Here is an 18,140-nt window from a genome sequence, read left to right as displayed (position 1 = left end):
AGAAAATGAAAACAACAAGGCAATAAAGGCTTAATCATTGTGGAGTAGAACGACGAAGACAGTTGAAAAACGGCATAAATCACGAACAATCTTGTATTTATTCGGGTGTAAGCCAGATTGGAAAACAAGGGTCTTTTGTAATTAATGCAGTAAACCGGAGGTGCGCTGCTGAAAAGGCAAACAACTCGGTCCCGTATTCAGTCCAATTTGTTTTACGATATTTGCCGGTACATAGTCGTGTACAAATATTAACCACAAGCTTTTTTATGGTAATTAAAAATGTTTTATGACGGGAGTAGTTTTAATTATTTGCCCATTTAAACGGGCAACGGGACGGAACAGTGGAAATGTTAATCCCAGTATACATATATGTGTGTGCCTTCGTACCGGATTTCTTCTGATACGAATCACTGCCTTTACTTTCGAGAATTAGAGGGATTATTCGGAAGATTAATATTTAACAAGTGGGACTGTGCGTGCTTTCAAGTGTTGCGCCAAATTTAACCGACAATGTTCGGGATCCTTTCATGTTTCCTCCCGATCAAATTACTTTGGTGCTTCAATATTTATCAAAATCGCGCCGACAAAAGTGCTTTCTTCATCGCCGACAGGTATGATTGTTTGCAAAAAATGCGTATCCCACTATTTTTTTAGCCGTAATATAATTCCTTTTGCCGCGTTACTTCGCGTTTAAGAATAGATTCTGGATCCGGGCAAAGGTCTTTGCCGTAAGACAGCTGCCCGGGTAATCCGTCTTTGCTGCCTTTTCCAATTGCTTTGAACTGAACCGATTCGGCCAGCAATCGTTTGATGGCTTAACCAACACCTAAAGAATGGAACGCTTTCTCATTCTGTAATGCTATTTTTATATCCGCCATTTATTTCCGAACAAAGGTCAGCTAATTCTTTTGTGTGTGGATTTGATGTTTTAGGAAATTTAATCTAATTTTGGTGTAGAATAGCCGAACAACTGGCCTTTGGCTTCCTGGAAGATGCAACGCGACATCTCGGAACTGCTGTTGTTTTTATTCAGGGAATTAATGTTCTTACCTGTTGCCTATGGAAAATTGTGCAAATATTCAAAGTCCTGAGTGGGCGCTTTTATTTGCAGCTGCAGAGTGTGGTTTTCTCAGAAATTCTTATGGCAATTTTTCAACCTTTTAAAAATATTTACTGTTTACAGTTTCATTTAAGACTAGTAAATCCGTTTTCGGGTTTTGCCATCAAAATTGTCGTCTGGTTGATTGAGCGAAAATGCTGAACTTTTACCGAAAGGACGGCCCTTCTTTAATGAGACACAAACGAGCGTCAGCGAACACATTGAGTCAATATGAAAACAGCGCAATTTCCAACTGAAATTGATATAAATGTGAAAATAGTGAAAGAGTCATCGTTTTTTCAACTTTAGAACATTTTTTCTTTGTTCGAGTTTTTTGTTGTGTTTATTAGTATTATAGTATTATTATAGATTTTCTTAAACGCCAGTCAGAAATACGAAATTTGTGTACGATATCAGATTGAAAAACGTAGATATATTTTTTCTCTCTTGTTCCATGTTATTTTTTATTGCTTCTTACGGTTACCGCTTGTTCAATTTTTTGATAGCTTGGTCGTTTTTATTACATTAGTTTTAAATTGAGTTTTGACTTTATTTTCAATGCCTGTTTTAACTCTTTATGCACTTTCTATTTAGTATCTTCAAGTCGATTGATTAAAATTTCTGGCGATAATTTCTAGAATTTTTTGATATGCGATGATTTTTCAAAGCCCCTGTTTTTTCGGTATTAACTATTATTTTCTTTAATGGAAATTTTCTTGTTTTAATTTTTTTTATTGTTTGTATTCAATAGCCAATAGCTAGTTTTGATAATAAATCCCGCAAAATTTAGCATGATTTTCGTGCACAAGAAATTCAAAAAATGCGCTCTTTAAGAGAACGGACAAAGACGACCCGCAACGAACACTTTAAATCACTGAAATAGTAACGCGAATTTCAACTCCAGTGTGACAGAAAATCAAAAATAAATACTAATTAAGACATCATTTAAAAGTGAAGAAAATTCGGCTTATTTTTTTAATTTTCGAAACTATTTGACTAAAAACCTGTCGTTCATTCGGAATTAGAATTATTTTCTCTTCTTCTGAGCGCTTACTTAAGTTCGTGTTCTGTTTCTTTACAGTTGAATTTTGCATTAACATTGAGCCTTCCGTTGTTAAAGAAAAATGAAGTATTTCATTTAAAAGGTGAAATTCTTTATTCAAACATCCAACCATTAGAAGTTCTAGTAAAGAAATCCGATTTAAATTGAAGAACATCGAGATATTTGAGCATATTTCCTGAAAATTAAAATCGAGAAAAATACGAAATAATGTGAAACGCAAGAAAAAACGATGTTTTCAGGCAAATAATTGAAATGGAAGTCCGTCCATGTTGCAATTTTGTAAATTGCTTTGTAACATTTGTAGAAATTAATCAAAGAAATTTCTTATGAGGAAGCTGTTTTCTTTAGACAGCCAATGCAGTTCAGTCACCCAATATCCTCAATTTGGCCGTTTCCTTACTGCCGAAAATTCAGTTTTCCTGACACGTTCCGATATACATAAAACTACAACAAGGCCCCATTAATAGATTAGAAGTTGTGGGTAATTTAGCTAGAGCGGAGGTGATAAGTGCATTAGCCGTGTTTTCGTTGTGTATCCACTTCCGGTGACAGTGAATAATTGAATTTGCTGAAGACGACGTGACCAGAATGTGACATGAATTTCGGCGCTCATTTCTATCGCGTTTGCGGCAAACCTGAGCTGCTTTTAATGGCCAAAAAAGGCTCCATCGGGAGAAACTTTTCCGCGAAAATTGCGATAGTTTCTCGATGTAAAACAGTCGGGCACTTTAGTCAAATTTCCATGTATTCGAAATAAGCGCGACAGTAATAATTATTCCATACACAGGAGCACTTTGGAGGAAGTTGCAAAGTTTCTAGTGCCTGGACTGGAACTTTCATGTTCAATCTTTTCAAAGAAATTACGTTTCATAGTTGAAGTTTTTAAATTTTGTAATCGTTTCCGGGTCCGCAAATTTTTCGTAGGGACATCACGTACTTTCGCAACTTTGCCGAATCGAAATCCTTTTCGTAACTGGTGTTTTCGTTTTAAAATTCAATTCCATGGTTTTATTTTAGTTTAGCGGTCACCCGCATCAGGACTTTTCCACTGCTTTCGAACGATATGAAAATGATAAAAGTTTCTCGCCTTTATTGCCATTCAATGATCGTGCCTCGATAGCAAAGTGCCAAAGTTTTCAAATAAAAAAATTAAATCCTGTTCTAAAAGCTTTTATCTTTTATCTGACTTACTTAATTGGTTTTAGCTTGTGAAAGTATGTCATTTATGTTGTTGATTTTTCATTGTTTTTTTCTTCCTTCCAGTTTTCCTCAGACTTAGTTGCAATTGTACTGAGTATCTGCTACTTACAGCTAGACTATTAGAGAGCTCTAGAGACTCTCGACAGCTGGTTTTCTCCTATTAGCCGAAAATTCCTTATTAAGTATATTCATTTTTTTGTGTAGGTATATTTAAGGTTAAGAATATCTTGGAATTGGTGCTTGAATAGTTTTCCCTTCACATTTGTTGGACGCATATTAGGAATTTTGCTAATTTAATTTTCAACTAATAATTATGAACGAATTATGTGAAACCAGCGAAACAAAACTGTACAAATTGGGAAATATTTATATAAAGCCAAATAAAATGGGAATAATAATAACGTGAAGAGTTCGGATCGTGAAGCTTTATAATAAGCAATATAATTTGCATAGAAAAGCAAATGTATCGGCAGATTTGCGCCAATTTTTATCATCTATTTGGTAATAGCTATGAACCTGGCACCGATTACATTCATTAGCAAAATAAAAGAAAATTTGGTTCAATTTTTGAGAATTTTTCAATCACTGAGACGTCGTTTTCAACCTCATTTATAAAAATCGACGACCCAAATCACATTTTTAATTGGGTAGTTTCCCAAATATTTACTTCTTATGGATGTGATATTCCCATCGATAAAATAGTGGGTTTAAACAAAAATTTGCATATTTTACTGCTTCAATAACTAATCACGTCTAACAGCGTCAACCTTGGGGGCATTGTTGCTCAAATGTTGTGTTTTTATAGCCTTCGCAGGCACGTTTTTCACATTTCTGCATAACTCTGCTCAGTAACACGAAAAAAGCTTGTTAACATTTACGCTTGGTGCCAATGGAATTCGCTTTTGAATGTGAAACTTTAATCTCAATCAGTTGATTTCATTGTAGATTTTCCTAATTTTTTTTGGCGATTTGAGTTTTGCAACTGGTCAATTGACCCAACATGAATAATTATGCAAGTGGACAATGGCTAGAAATGTGTACATTTTTCCTCATTTCCACGTCTGGCAGTAGCAGGAATCTGAAAATAGACCTTCTTGGCATACCCACGCATACCTTTCCCTCCATTGTTTACTTCGTATTTGAACGGGCCACATAAAGTATATGGACTTATGCCGAATGAGAGTAATAAATTCAAGTACACAGACAACCAGTTTAGCCGCTGTTGTGTCATAATGTATAATCGCCATCGTGAAATATTTCGGTCTAAATTAAGTTTGCTTTGGATAGCAAAGCAAGGTATGGCGACAGCATGTTGTGTGCTTATGTAGATGCATTCCAGCTAGCTGGAGAACGAACGGAAAATTCATCGATGGAACTTTCAGTTTGTCTATCTATCTAAGCCCACTCATACAGCGTTGATGTCGTGCCATTATCGATCAATGGCACTTGCATACAAAGCGATCAATCGTCCAGACAATCTACTCAAAATGCTAATGAGATTTTTGTCCGTCGCGTATTTGACGACACGTTTTATTCCCGTTGTTATTGTGCATTCATCGTTGGCGATTATGGCAATTTTTCAGGTTCCACGCACTAGCGAACCCAGCTGAATATCAACTAAATTGCTAATTGTTTCTGAACTCGATGGTTTCCCACTGACCGAAGAACGTGGTTTCTTGCCATGCCAGTGATATCAATTTTCCTTGATGGTTTTAAGGTGATCTGTTTGCATCATCAAAAAACTGACGGATTTTGCCAGTTACAATAATACAACTATTGTGGTCGTTTGCGGTAAATAAATAAATATTCCCTTTGGATTTTTGATGGAGTTATATATGATGGAGTATATATGTGGTGGTTGCTAGCTGGAGAGCTCAATAAAAGAGTTGACTTGAAACTGGTGGGCATTTTCGCGATGGCTAGGCAGCCCCAAAAATTTACCAATTTCCAATATAAATGTCTTTTTTTGCCTCCATAATACATGTTACTCAAGTGAGTCTAAAAGACACGTCAATATACAAAGAAGATTAGTTTTGCTTTATTTCGTGATGGAAGAAATCGGAGTATTCCCTGATGGAAAGCATAGAATTTCGTTTAATTCTGCTTGTTATTTTACTTAGTGTCGAAAGAGTTTTGCTTTTAAATGAGCCGCAAAATTAGCCAACATACGCCAATAACACATCAGGCTGTTTGCTGTTTGATTTCCGTATTGTCATGTTAATGGTAAAATCCGTTTAAAAAAAGTTTTCAAACATTTTATGACTGAATTTCTAAATTACTGACTACATTTTCATTGTCTTTTAGGGTCCAGAAGACAGTGTTCACCCACCGTCAATAAAGTTTCATGTAAGTAGTATGATTTACATATTTCCACAAAAGCACAACAAACTTGATTTAAGGTGTAAATGTTTTTATGTTTTGCGCGGGCGAAATATAAACTAATATCAGTTTTGGTAGAGTTTAAAAAAAAAGCATTAGCTTCTCGAAAACCATGAACTTTTCAGTATCATTTAATACTTGCTGTTTTACTTGCAATTTGAAGGCAAAAGATAAAAATATTAGAACAAATATTCGTATCAACTACTCCCCGATTTAGGCAATCTAGGGCAGAAGGAAAAATATCTTACACGCACCAATTAAGTGCATCTGAAAAATGTCCCTGTGTTTTTATGCCCCATTTCTTTAAAGAAATGATGCCTTATTTTATGTTTTCGTACTTAAAGTGAATTGTTTGCTTTTTTTGCGCGATCCAGACCAGTTTAGCCCATCACTACTGATTTCAACGTATGAGTGAACATGAATGTATCTTGTTCGAGACAATCCGTATATTTTTGTACTTATACTCCACAAATGGTGATACATATATTAAAATGTATTTTCTTTTTTTTAGTTTTCAATATTGAAGGAGCTAAAACATAAATCGAACTAGACAGTTTTTATAATTTTACTCTATAAACTCAAAACATCGAGCTCATAAAACTTTATTTAACGGTTTATTGGTGAAATGCAACTCCAATAATCCGACTCAAAAAAATCCCAGCTCCGGATTATACTTGGAAAAATAATTACCGAATCAAAATGATTGAACCAATTCATTAGTAACAAAATACTTTGTTACATACGCGTGTATTAAAACAAATAAAAATAGGTAAAGTGTATTCATATACATAAAATAAAGTTTTCTTCTCAACTGAATCCATAAATGTGTGTAGTGGACAAATTAATAGTCGAATTTATTGCCTCACTTTATTTTGAATAGACATAAATGCCATCGCTTTTACTCTTTCAAGCACCAGAATCTGAGAAAATTCCTCAATTTATGCACAATTCAAGCATAATTTTTGTTTTCTCCATACAATGTCCAGTTTCGCTCATCACCAGAATTAGTAATTGCTCGACTCACTAGTTTCTACTTATATGCAGCCTTTAGCTCTTTAGAACCCCATTTCAATACAATTAGTGGCTTTATAGAGCAAAGCGTTCCTGACCCTTTCTTCACATTAATGGGACAATTTCAATCAAAAGAAATTGAAGTCTTGCGAAAATATCGCTAGAGCGTAAAAGCATTTATTCCTAAACACTGATCGAAGTACAGTAAAATACAATTTAATGAGCCCCAACACAGGATGTTTAAACTTGATTATCAACAAGCGCGTGTACATAGAGTTGGCGTGCCATAAATACCAGGCATTTAAAAAATTTTAAGTGTGCAAAATCCCAACGATTTTTATTCACTTTCTTGGGCTTGAAATCTGGCCAGTTGCACAGGTCGAAATGCCCTCCTCCCCAATGAATATGCACCTGTTCGAAGGACCAACCGTAACAAACGTGTTACTGTACGGCTTTGACCAATTTAAAAAGTTAACGAGGGTCGGCGCTCCATCATGCCATCTAGCATAATTCAACCATCCCAAAAGTTTAACAAGACAAACAGACACGGACTTGGAGCGTTTTACCTGGTTGATGGAGGAATTATGTATGTGATGCTAGAGCGAGTACGTGTCAAAATATCTGAGCTCAGTTCCTTAACGAGCCTGATTGATTTGTTAAGTGGCTGTTTGGCAGTGGTGCTCAGAAGCAATTTTCGTTGAAGGTGAACATGCAGCTTCTTTGGTGGTCGCAATTTTTTCCGCTCTTATGCATGTGATGAGTGATTTATGTTGATGGGTTGGTATCTGCAACCCGATTTAAAGTCTCTCTCAGTCCTCGTTTCATCTCTAATTGAGTAATTGTAGCAATGATGATAAATAGCTCAGAAAATGAGGCACAGCTTGTTCCTGCCTTAGACCCTAAGCTTTTGTCTCTGCCCAAACATCGTTTCTTAAACACATTTTTCCGGGGTTTTTTTAAATTAGTTGCCAACATTTCTTTCCTCTCTTCTTACTCGTAGGGTTTAGCAGTGTTTTCGTTGTCAAAAAGTTGGTTGCCTTCAAGGTTCTTTCGATCAGTTTACCTCAGGAATGTTGCTTGCTTATAATCTGGAGTTTTTGAAACTTAATTGCCGTTATTGATTCAACCGTTAAGTTTCTTAACTATATTTTTTCAATGTTCACCTGTTCGAGAGCAAATAAACACCGGATCGTATACAATACTGCTCTCTCTCTCTCTGTGTTTTTTTGTTAACTGATTGTTGCCATTAATCTATCAGGAATGTTATATAAAAACATTATATTATTGTGGCTACGAAGGTTGCAAACTGAAGATTAAGCAGTAGTAATAAAAAAGATCTTTGAATAGATTTGAAATTGTTATTCTCAAATTAATGCACGTTTTAATTAAGTCAAGCTCGTGAACTGTTGGTTTGTGCCAAGGCCAGAAACTGATTAGCGTAATACTAAAGAGACCCACCATGCAACAAGTGAACGAAGTGTTCATTTTCCATGTTGTTTATATCAATGCGACGGAAATCTAAAGCTGGAAAAGTCTTGCCTCGATCGGCCTTAGAAAACTTCAATTAATATCGCAAAAATGAACTTAAATAAGTAAAATTAGTTTGGCAGTTGTTTGTAGGCAATTGCTTTCTGCTTATTTGGAAGTGTTAAAAACCCATTGTAAATAACCTAGAACAGGTTTTCAGGTGTAGTTCCTTAGTTCCAGTTCTCCTTGCTATTAGAGTGTTGTTTTAATGTTCGTCTGGTTCACCTTCTTCGAAGCATGATTTCGTGGTTTGCTAGCGTTTGTTTGGAACATTTTCTGCTCCAGTTGCACCAAAGTGGATTTTTTAAAGACGAAAACCCAGCTTTGGGCCAATTTTGATCTGCATTTAAGTAAATCCAAATTATGACGCGGTGGTTCCAACTTCCAGTTCGACTACACAAATCAGTTTTTGTGAATGACAAATTAAAATAATAATCGTGAAAAAACAGTTGTACAAGAAGAAAACACAACGCGATTTTTTGCCTTCTATGGCGGTTTTTTCAAAAATTCATCGCTACAAAAACGTCCTTTATTCTGTTCAGTAGAGAATTCGAGTTTTTTACTAGGCGTTTTTAAAACATAAGTACTCAATTGCAGATTTTCCGAGACTTCTATGACGTCTTTGGTTTCAAGAACGGTTTTTTAACAAATTTATTGCTCTGAAGCCGTCGAGCTAGGAAATTGTCCCTTATATTGTTCAATAGCGAATAGAAAAAAAATTGAATCAATTTTATTGGACGTTCTCAAAATAGACTCAGTCGCAGTTTTTCCGCGATTTTCGGCTTCTTTTTTTGCTCTTGTACTGTATAAAAACTAAGGCAATTTTATGAATTTAATTTGTAATTATTGTTATCGTTATTAGTCGTATTTTTTTGTTTTAATGTCAGTAAGTGCAAAAACTGGATAAAGTAAAAAAAGTATGCTTTAAATAAACTAAAAATGTTGTTGCCATTTGAAACGTGCACTTTCGTTAGTTTTTTTCACTCGAAAAGGGTGAATCATAGAAATTTGTCTGCCGAATTGAATGGACAATGCAAAATTGATTAATTTTTTTAAATCAGTGGCTTGTCAATTTTTTCTTTAAAAATATCCAGTTTTGAGGAAACAAGCCACTCCCGGATCAGTTACGACTAGAAAGATTGATTCAAAATCTCCAACACATTATAAACTGGATTTTTCTTTAGCAGACTTTAACTTGAGCCCTTGACCCTTAACGCAACATTTTTCGAATCTAATTGATGAGGCAAAATAATCTACTTTGTCGATTCTCTGTTGGTCTATGCAGTTTTGGCTCTCGAAGCTGCTGCGCCCTGTTTTTGTTGATCTGTTCTTTGATTGAATAGTTAAGAAGTTAATAAAGGGCAAACTAGAAATCGCAATAATTCACTGTTGAAACAATCACATTCCAAGTTCATTCGTGGTTCAACCAACCTAGCTAGACCTCAGTATCGGCAATAAAACAACCTAAAGCTAATATGACTAAGAGTCAAGACCTATAAATCACTTGGAGCCGCATTTTTTTATATATACATACGTAGAAGGCGTTACCTCTTAATGCATAATAAGAAAGTGTTCAAGGGAAGAGACATTTTGAAAGACACTTAATTTCTTTGATTTATTACCACGCCCACCTTCAAGTAATATTGTAGAAATTGGTATCTGGCTGGTGTCGTTCGTGAACTGACTTACCTACCTGGGAGTGTTCGGAAGTGGCGCGAATCTAACCCTAAAGCCAAGGCAAAGACATGCAAATTGGTAATTAGCGTTTGGGCGAAATGGGAGTCAAATTTTCCAAGCTTGGCCCTACGGGATTTTTTTACCTTGTCATTTAACTGCTATTTTCCCCGGAAGCATCATACTTGAAGCCCCGGTAGGTGAAGTTGTACAGCCAGCAAGCAAGACTTATAGGTGTGCATTATTTATCTTTGATGTTCATCGTTTAAATGTATTAGCAAGCGCCTGCGGGCGGGTGTCGTTTTTCAACTGGGCTCGTAAATTTACAAGTTTCCGAATGAAGCGAAGCAGGAACATGAAAAAAACGAAATTCTTTCTGAATTATTACTACGATGATAATTGACGCGACCGTTAATCAACTTGAATGTCCATGTGTAGTACAAGTGAACTGTGGTCCATAAGTGATTATGGATCAAATACTGGTCTTTCGTTAATATTATATCGCTGACCTCTAGCCTAGTTTAGAGTGTTGCCGATAGATAAGACGAATTCACAAAAATCCAGCACTCACTTCCTATGGTTTGTCGGTAAGTAGATCAATGGGTCTTCGCATACGTAACACAGAAAACCGTTTCCATGTAGGTGAAAATGCCTTATATGAGCGTTGCTGCTGCATCGAACTATGTCGTTTACATAGACTGTCTATATATGGAGCTGTTTGTGCTGTTTCGATGCACTATTTGAGTGCGAAAACCTCGTTGGTCTGTTTATGTCGAGCGCCCAGGCAGACTTCCAAGAAACCCCAAGTAATTTAGAAACTTGCATTATTAAAGCGATTCATCATTGTGACAACCCTTTTATTAGAAAGAAAACTTGATATTCAACATTCCCCGGAACTTGAATTTTAAATTGCGGCTGATTTTGGCTCATGCCATTTTTCCTCATTTTTCATTTTAATAGTTTCCGATCCTGGGCTAGCCCTACTTAATGCACGGTATAAGAATACAAATCTACTGCTGCTTTCAGTGATGAATAGTGATCAAGATGAGAATTGTGTGGGATTAAAAAAGTTTTTCTAGACGCTACTGCAAAAGGAGTATATTTAACACAGATTGGATTGAATATGCTGGTTAAACGAGAAGAGGTTTTTACGTAAAGAAGATCATGTTAGTCAAAGCTGTGTAAAGTACTGCACGCAAGTAAACAGGAAGTGAATTTCCAGTTTCAGAGAAATATGTTGTTGTTGGCAAATAAGCCAAAGCGAATCGAAAGTTTGAGACACGAGATAACTGGACATTTAATTTAAATGCAAATTTTGCAACACTCGAAAGAAAAATGCGCAAGGTTTCCAGGAAAATAGACGTGGGAAGGATTTTTGACGCAAATTCCCCAATCTACAAGAACTATTTTGATGCTGTGGTTCTTTAAGTGAAGACATTGGATAAACTAAGAGAGAAATACTTGTTGGTCAATTTAATCGATGAAAGTGTTGAGGCAGATTCAGTATATCGATAAGAATCTTTCTGGAATAGACAAAAAATATGCAAAAAAACCACCACCCAACCCATTTATGGAGTAGATTTAGTCATAAAATCATGCGATAGATTGAATACATAGTAGACACGAGGCGAGATTTGTTGTTTTAGGTTCGATGCACACGTGCTGGCCTGTTTATCGCATACAGTTTGTTAACATATTTAATTGACTTAAAAATGTATCAGTTACAACTTCGTTTCTACATGGCCGGAGCTCGCAAACCAGCTAGTAATATAATTAAGTTTATGTAAACGCTCTCAGCCCTTTAAGTTCATTGTGGCACCACTTGCATAAGAATAATTTATTCAAAATCAGTTTTGGCCAATTGAATAGTTCGATAATAAAACAAATTTCAAAAAGCTTATTTTAAGTTAAATTTTTCACTTCAAGAGATTTGTTTTGGGGTTCAAACAGACTAAAACCATGTCATTTCCTCGAGCAACAAAGATGTATGAGAATCGTAAGAAAACAGCTGTTTTAACAGAAAAAGTTCACTGGTTGATAGAGTGAAATATGGATTATTTCCGGAGTTATTTGTTCGCTTATAAATCAGGAACTAAAAAGAACAAAATCAATCTGATCCGGACATAAGTTCAGATAAATAATACAAAGTATGTTTTGTAAGTTCGGATCCCAATAGAAACAGAATGCATACTTTCAGAATCGAAACAGTTAGCCGATGGATTTTCACTTTAAATGGTATTTAAATACTCTTAGATTAGCGGATACTGATGGATTATAGAAGAAGCTTTTTGAAATACAGTATTTTTTGTAGTTATGATTTTTCAAAAAATATTGTTGTTGAAACTTTCAAAGTCTGCAAATTACTAGAGATGCACATTGCACATGCACACACATGAGATATTTTTCATTATTTTATGTACAGACAAGATAAAGATGAAGTTATTTTGTGATTTTCCAGTGATTTTTGTATCTTCATGAAGAAGTAACAAGCATGTTGCAATTAAGTTACATCATTTTAAAAAAAGTTATTCAGAATTTTTAAGATTTATTTTTAGAAGCTTTTATTAAAAGATGTTTTATTTGCAGCCCATTTCTAAAACCTAATTCTTAGCAGTGTTTCCAATACACTTATTAACAATTATTGTGGTGAAACTAAAATAATTTAGGCAAAAACAAAAAACGAAAATTACAAACTTTTGTCAAGCAAATTAAAGCTAAGTTACCTAGTTAAGTACCACTACCAAAATCGACAACTTTCTCGACCGTAAACCAATTTTATAACCCGGATTTGATTAAGTAGGTAGTATAAAGTGCCCCTTTTCTTGGAAATTTTACATTTTTTTCAGGTAGTGAATTTGTAACAGGAAACGCCAAAAAACTCAACAATTAGCTAAATTAACAGGGAATATAATCCATACTATCGCCCTCGTAATGGGAAATAAACTGGCCTACATGTCATGACGTCACGCGTAAGCGCTTAGTCCTTGTTCTTAAGACGGTGCTGCCATAAAGCGTACGGTTGAAAATATCCATACTCGTGTTCTATTAAACCAAGAATGGTACGTCTCCATGTAAGATGGAAATTTCGCTGTTCTCTCTATTCAAAAAGCCCAATTTCGTGTTCTCCCCATAAGCTAACTTATTCCGGTTCGGTTAAATGAAAATGCTGGTTTTTATCGAGCTCACACATTAAACTGAACGTGTACGTTCTTCGCCAATGGCCTAACCTATGGCGTGCGTTGTCGGCCTGGTAAACAAAGCCAAGATCTCCGGCTGACATTTTGATTGATCACTGTGCATTGTGCCACGGCTTTACTTTCTTTCCTATTGCTTTCATGGAGGCTTATGTCTAGCCGATATGACGCTCGGAATAGAAACAGCTTGGGCTCTGCTCGATTTCCACTCTTGATGGATGGGAGAACTAGGAGTAATCGACCAAAATATCACTAACATGTGATGGTTTCCAGCACATCAATTTTCCACTTTTTTACATTTTTTAACCACTACTGATCTATGAGCAGCTTGAATTTGTTCACATGATCTACGTGGAGTTGATCGCACAACTGCACAAGTTAAAGGAAATTTTCCTGCTGAAACAAGTTGATGAAAATGTAGAGAAGCAGCCATTCGTCAAACGATGGTTGTCTTCAATGGTTGCTCTTGCCTGGTTCTCGTTCGTATTTGAAAAGTACTCACTGTTTTTTACTTTCTCAAAAGAACCCATTTGGGTGAAATAAACAGCACAAATTGAATTCCGCACGTTTAATGCATGTGATTGCACCAAAGTACAATCTACAAACTAACCACCGTTTTGCAAATGACCATTCAACTATATTAAAATATTGCTTAGTAGCGAAAAAATTGTAAATTGTAAACCAAAATCGCCCTATAGACATTACCCTGTAGACGGTGAGCGAAAAAACTCCATACACCTTTACTTTGCATACGCAATTTGCAACGAAAGGCTCAAAGCTTTTCGAATTCAGTGTTTATGAAAAATAATTTTTTTTCTCAAATGCGGTTTCCATTCGGTTCAGTGCTTCGGAAAAATGAACCGTTTCCGAATGTTTGCTGCAGTTGGGATTTTGCGTCTTATCCGAACATGAAAACAACGTTTGAAGTCATTCATTGAAATTTTTAATTTTCGTACGGTTTGCCTCGGTGAATTGCCGCTGGAAATCTAATTTCCTTGTTTGGTTTTTGCTCGTTTTTATCGCGGTAAACATTCGCGTTTTAAATGCGAAAGTGAGCTTTGCATCGCGCTACTGTAAACAGAATGGGCTGTTTTGGGTCTGCTTTTAAATACTCATTAAATCTCCTATTTCTGCTCGTTTTTTTTCTCAATTGCGTCTTAGCATTGTTTGGTGGCAGTTTCTTTATTTGAGTCATTTTCTGAAACAGCCGTGCAGTTTGTCAAAGAAAATTTTGGCAAAGAAACTCACAGCTCCATGATCATGAACTAGGAAAAAATGCACTTATTTTTTAGTAAAATTATTGCTTGCAGGAATACAAAAAAGCTCTTTTTTGCCGAAGATGCGTAGCGAATTTTGCGGAATCCAAATAGCTTTCAATGTAATAGCTGTGTACCGTCCTCCCTTATTTAGTCGATAGAGGGGTTGCAACACCCTTAGTATACAGGCCAGGTCGAAAGCTCTCGGACAATGCGTCCCAAATATCTGTCAATCAAAATAATTATGGTTTGGCGCCTCGAAGTTGTGCCAAATTCACATCCAGCTCGGCAGCGCAGTATTGCAGGCTATTTTAAGCCGGAATCCAGTTATTTATTTCACATTTTTGCCGTTTCTTTCTCGACCGTTTGTTGTTGGGAGTTTCAATATTTTGATTATCTGCTTCGCTCGTTGTGGACTCAGATGGTTGGTGGTTACCCTCCAGAAGAAACGTTATATAATAATATACTCTCAGATAGTCGAAGGTAATATCGATAGGCAAAACAAAGTTGTTTTTTTGATTTATTGATATAGCTTTGATTGATCACCCAGATAAGGGTGATAAGTGAGACAGGCGTTATCAATTTCGTGTGTGTGTGTGTGTATGTGTGGAAATATTGGGAACTGAGATCCGAGCCTGAGTTTTGTACAAATAAGAACGTTTCAATTATTTCATGGCGGCCACGATTGATTAGCTTACCAGATTTTTATTTTTTTTTGATAAAATAGGCAATTGACAGTCCATCAATTTTAGCTTAGTCGCTTTGGCCATTGAATGAGTGCACAGAATTCGCGGAACTGGTTTTATTTTGGCATTCGTTGGTAGGCGGCCAAGGAATTTTGGAATGCATTACTTTGTTTCATATTTTACATTTGTTTTCACTGGCGCTTTGCAAGTGAATCGCATTTTTTCTTCACAATAGTGTTTTCTGGCGGTCAATTGCAGAGAGGATTGTCTATTTGTCATAAGTCGTTAATTATGGGAACTCCAAGCATTGTTATGTAATACTTTTGCTTAAAATTGTTTCAAATCAAAAAATCTAAGAGAAGATAGCACACAAAACACTGTTCACAAGAATTAAGAGGAATCTCATGGACAATCACCCGAAGTGTTTGCGATCCAAACTACACTTTTCATAGATGATTGTTAATCGGGTTAGTTTGTTCTTTAATTGCCAGCTTTTAATCAATATAATTATTGTTTTTTTTTTCAAATTTTATCTGCTCATCCTACTCGAAGGACCAATACCGATTGAAACTAAGTATTTCGCTTAGTAAATAACTGTTGTATAGACGATACGTTTGAAATTGTAGTCGCTTTTTCAACTATTTTTTTGAGGGAGTTGTTTTGCTTCAAGTTACATTCTTCAATTTTCAAAAATCGTCAACTTTTAGAGTGATTTATTTGTTTTTCCCTTGATAAGTACAATGATGATTTCCAAGTCATTTTTTGATAACCTTTGTAGACTACACAAAGATTCAAGAAGTGATTCTTCAATTCTTTACTTTACGCTATATTTTGAGTGATTTGAAACTGGTAAAGTTAGTTGATTATCATTCTGTGCTGCTCGAAGGACCAAAATCGATTGGCATGGAATTTTTTTTCTTCAGTCAAGCCAAGCTTAGCCAAAGCGATTCCTGAAATAAATAAATATTGTGTAAGTAGTAGATACGTTTGAAGCTTAAGTTGATTTTTTTAAGAGATTTTGACTTACGTGCTGCCTGCTAATTTCAACTGGTGTTATTTGTTTTACTTTCCTCGATGCAGTGGTGATTTCACATGCCGCATGCTCGAAGGAGCAAATTTGCGTGTGTATTCCAGGTATTTTATTTCCAGATATTTGCGATTTTTTTGTCTCAACTTTTTACTTTATTTGAGAATTCGGTTTGCGTCTTTAACTTGTTTTTGCACCCATATTGTGTTTGCGCTTATTTCTTATGAATGCAGGTAGTAAATATCAAGTTTAATTAATTATCTTAAAGGGATAGTAAGCCAAAATAATAAAGAAAATTTGGCAAAATACTAAACATATGAGTGCGATTAGTATTAAAGCATGGAAAATTGGGTTAAAAGTTTGTAAGTGAAAGCGTCGCCTCGACCGACCAATTTTGCTGATTTTTTTATCGTCTTTTCTGTATGCGTTTTACATGTTTTATTTGCTGTTGTTCGAGATTTTCAAGCTGCTTTTATTTGAAAAATTGTCGCAAATATCCCTACTTGTACGCCCTGAATATCTGCATCAATGCACTTTAATAAATTTATTTATGCCATAAAAGAGCCTTATTTTAACCGGTTCTATCAATACGCGAGATTATCTGTGGTAAGTTTGAAGCAATAAGTATGTTAAAGACTAACTGAAATGGAGTGGAAAGATATTAAAGTTCTTCCTAGATCAATTTTATTAATTGCTTTAAATTATCCTTTCAGAAGAACGAGAACAGAGCGTTGCGAAAAAATACTGTATTGGTCCATTTCGCATTTTGAAAGTCAATATTTCAAAATTATTAGATCTGATTGAATGCAAACATATTTTCCCTAAATAACGGGAAAATATTTATAATTCGAACACCTTGTATTGTCAGATGAAATTTTTGGTCATAAAATATGCATTTAAAGAACACGGAAATGATTCAACCACATTTTTTATTGTGTTTTCAAGGACTTATACAATTTTATTTCGCTTTATTGCGTTTAATTATTATAAATTTTATTGGGATGGTTTTGGGGATCGCTTTTATGTGTTTCTTTTTTCGAGAAAAGTTCTTGAGGTTTCAAACAAAGCATTTGAAGAAGTTCTTGGATAAGACCGAGAATGAAGAGTTGTTATAGCAAATCAAGTTTGACATGCACATATATGATATAATTATATACAAATAAAAAGAAGCGAATAAAACAGACATGAAACCGACACAACAGGAGAACTTGAACTGTTTTGAATTTCAGTTCTTTATCCTAAAAAAAATTATTTTCTTGTGTCCATATTATTATCTATTTTAAGAGAATCGTAACTTTATTTTTCCAATTTTTAGCAACTATGTGTCAGACCTGAAGAAGGCAATACCTTTTTTGGGAAGCCCGATTTAAAGTTCTACAGTTTTTCCCGAAAAGCCAAGTAAAGCATACTTCCGAAATCTCGTACTATTCCCAGGTTTCAATCAATTCTTATTAAATTAAAACTTATTGGTTCCACATGTTTTTAGACTTTTGGGTTTGCTTTTGCCCCTTTCTGAATGAAATATTCGCACTATTAGATTGTGTACTCACACACCCTGTAGATTTTCTAGCTTTTGCTCGCCCTGTAGAAGACACAGTGTTTCAAAAAGCAAATGATGCATGAAAAAAGAAAGCAGACTTTAACGGGGATTTTCTGTTTAAATGACTTAAAGCTTGCCGAAAAAACTGCGCAGTCTTTCTGAACTGGAAAAGTGAACCGAGAACGATGCCATTTCGGTTTAATGGCTGTCGATAAAAGACGCATGCAGACGAAAACCTGCAAGTTTCGGTGTGTGCTTTGTAGTTTTGATGAATCAGCCAATTAAATGGTATTTTGTGATTACATATGCTGCTTCCTAGAACATGATCATTTGATGGTCGGTGGCTTCAGAAGGCAGCAAAATGTTGTAGATAAGTTCTATATTGTTGAGGCGGATTCATTTTTTACAAACTTCTTTTTGGGTATTTTGCCTCAAAAATGTTTGTCTTTAAAAAAGACAGAATTTCCTCACGTCTTTTATTACA

At 35.4% G+C, this 18,140-nt stretch overlaps 1 protein-coding gene across 3 annotated transcripts in view; it reads left to right on the top strand.

Moving 5' to 3' along the window:
• LOC109539913 (frizzled-2) overlaps positions 1 to 18,140 on the top strand; it is a 63,456-nt gene that overhangs the window by 8,329 nt on the left and 36,987 nt on the right. For 2 of the 3 annotated variants that reach the window (XM_048669995.1, XM_048669994.1), the window contains exon 2: positions 5,667 to 5,708. The exons of the other annotated variant lie outside the window; for it this stretch is intronic. The gene's annotated coding sequence lies outside the window, so the exon portion shown is untranslated. The remainder of the gene's footprint in view (positions 1 to 5,666; positions 5,709 to 18,140) is intronic. 3 annotated transcript variants of the gene reach the window in all.

Source organism: Dendroctonus ponderosae, unplaced genomic scaffold (assembly GCF_020466585.1).
Source record: "Dendroctonus ponderosae isolate FM_Combo_2020 unplaced genomic scaffold, Dpon_F_20191213v2 Dpon_F_20191213_9, whole genome shotgun sequence".
Classification (NCBI taxonomy): Eukaryota; Metazoa; Arthropoda; class Insecta; order Coleoptera; family Curculionidae; genus Dendroctonus; species Dendroctonus ponderosae.
This window is presented reverse-complemented; position numbering and strand designations above follow the sequence as displayed.